The sequence below is a fragment of the Solanum pennellii genome, chromosome 7, assembly GCF_001406875.1.
Source record: "Solanum pennellii chromosome 7, SPENNV200".
Lineage (NCBI taxonomy): Eukaryota > Viridiplantae > Streptophyta > Magnoliopsida > Solanales > Solanaceae > Solanum > Solanum pennellii.
This window is the reverse complement of record NC_028643.1, coordinates 2,941,086-2,941,927: the sequence shown is the minus strand read 5'-3', so window position 1 is coordinate 2,941,927 and position 842 is coordinate 2,941,086. Positions and strand designations below refer to the sequence as shown.

At 26.5% G+C, this 842-nt stretch overlaps 1 non-coding gene across 1 annotated transcript; it reads left to right on the top strand.

Moving 5' to 3' along the window:
• The first annotated feature begins 457 nt into the window (after positions 1-457).
• On the top strand, positions 458-560 carry LOC114078186. Its single transcript, XR_003579727.1, has one exon. It is a non-coding gene; the product is annotated as a U6 spliceosomal RNA (small nuclear RNA).
• Positions 561-842: the final 282 nt, after the last annotated feature.

Genomic DNA, 842 nt, shown 5'->3' with positions numbered 1-842 from the left:
TTTTATTGTGTTATCCGAACATTTTAACTTACAATATGATTATTTAAACATTTTTAAAATTTATATATCACATTGTATTGGATGTTCATGAGACACGGCGGAAACAAGTTAGAGTTTTTAGTTGTCACTAAAGGTTAAGTTGACGCGTGTAAGTGTATAATATCAAAGTCAGAGTGCATACTTGCTAGCTGGGGCTAACTAAAAGTGTCTATAATATTATATTGTTTTGAAATTTACTTCTGTCAAAAGTATTTTTTCAAAAAAATATTTTTTTAAAAATAATTATAGCCAGTATAATTTTATTTTTTTGTGAATATTGGAGTAACAATGCACTAGACCAGGATTTTAAAAATATTTTTGAAAACAAATTAATTACTCCTACAATTTTGAGCTTATGAAAAACACTTTACGTGAATCCGTTTGGCTAAAAGTCCTCATTTGTAACTTCAATAATTTTGTTTCATCAGGGACATTCGATAAAATTAAAACAATACATAAAACATTAGCATGATCTTTACGCAAAAATGACACATAAATCGAGAAGTATATATACTATTGTTTACAGTTCTGTACTTGGATAGCTTAAGTTTACTGATCTTTTTTTTTTATAGGGAAAATGGTCTAATATATCCCTCAACATTATCGTTAGAGTTGATATACACTTGTTCTAAAAGTGGCTCATATATACCTTATTATTATACAAATAAATCATATATATGATTTTCTCTAGCGGAAGCGAAAAAAATCCATATAGGGCTAATTTCATCCTTTTCACATGTTTTTCTTCTTCTTTTTTTTTACTTTTTTTAATTCCATGGCTAATTTGAATTTATTATTTTGTT